Genomic DNA, 1,572 nt, shown 5'->3' on the forward strand with positions numbered 1-1,572 from the left:
AACGTATCACGTTATATAGTATTACGTTATAACGTATAACGTTATGTAGCATTACGGTATAACGTATAACGTTATGTAGCATTATGATATAACGTGTAACGTTACGTAGCAGTACGTTATAGCGTATAACGTTATATATTATTACGTTCTAACGTATAACGTTATGTAGCATTACGGTATTACGTATAACGTTATGTAGTATTATGATATAACGTATAACGTTATATAGCATTACGGTATAACGTATAACGTTATATAGTATTACGTTATAACGTATAACGTTATGTAGCATTATAATATAACGTATAACGTTATGTAGCATTACGCTATAACGTGTAACGTTATATAGTGTTACGTTATAACGTATAACGTCATGTAGTATTACGCTATACCTAATAACGTTATGTAGCATTACGGTATAACGTATAACGTTATATAGTATTACGTTATAACGTATAAGGTTATGTAGTATTACGATATAACTAACAACGTTAAGTAGCATTACGGAATGACGTATAACGTTATGTAGCATTATGATATAACGTATAACGATACATAGCAGTACGTTATAACGTATAACGTTATGTAGCATTACGGTATAACGTATAACGTTATGTAGCATTATGATATAACGTATAACGTTATATAGTATTACGTTATAACGTATAACGTTATGTAAACATTACGTTATAACGTGTAACGATACGTATCATTACGTTATAAGGTATAACGTTATGTAATATTACGTTATAACGTATAACGTTATGTAGCATTACGGTATAACGTATAACGTTATGTAGTATTATGATATAACGTATAACGTTATATAGCATTACGGTATAACGTATAACGTTATATAGTATTACGTTATAACGTATAACGTTATGTAGCATTATAATATAACGTACAACGTTATGTAGCATTATGATATAACGTATAACATTATGTAGCTTTAGGATATAACGTATAACGTTATGTAGCATTATGATATAACGTATAACGTTACATAGCAGTACGTTATAACGTATAACGTTATGTAGCATTACGGTATAACGTATAACGTTACGTAGCAATATGATATAACGTGTAACGTTATATAGCATTACGTTATAACGTATAACGTTATATAGTATTACGTTATAACGTATAACGTTATGTAGCACGACGGTATAACGTATAACGTTATGTAGCATTATGATATAACGTATAACGTTACATAGCAGTACGTTATAACGTATAACGTTATGTAGCATTGCGTTATAACGTATAACGTTACGTAGCAATATGATATAACGTGTAACGTTATATAGCATTACGTTATAACGTATAACGTTATATAGTATTACGTTATAACGTATAACGTTACATAGCAGTACGTTATAACGTATAACGTTATGTAGCATTACGGTATAACGTATAACGTTATGTAGCATTACGGTATAACGCATAACGTTACGCAGCACTATGATATAACGTATAACGTTATATAGCATTACGTTATAACGTATAACGTCATGTAGCATTATGCTATAACGTATAACGTTACATAGCATTACGTTATAACGTATAACG

Source organism: Bombus pyrosoma, unplaced genomic scaffold (genome assembly GCF_014825855.1).
Source record: "Bombus pyrosoma isolate SC7728 unplaced genomic scaffold, ASM1482585v1 HiC_scaffold_4726, whole genome shotgun sequence".
Classification (NCBI taxonomy): Eukaryota; Metazoa; Arthropoda; class Insecta; order Hymenoptera; family Apidae; genus Bombus; species Bombus pyrosoma.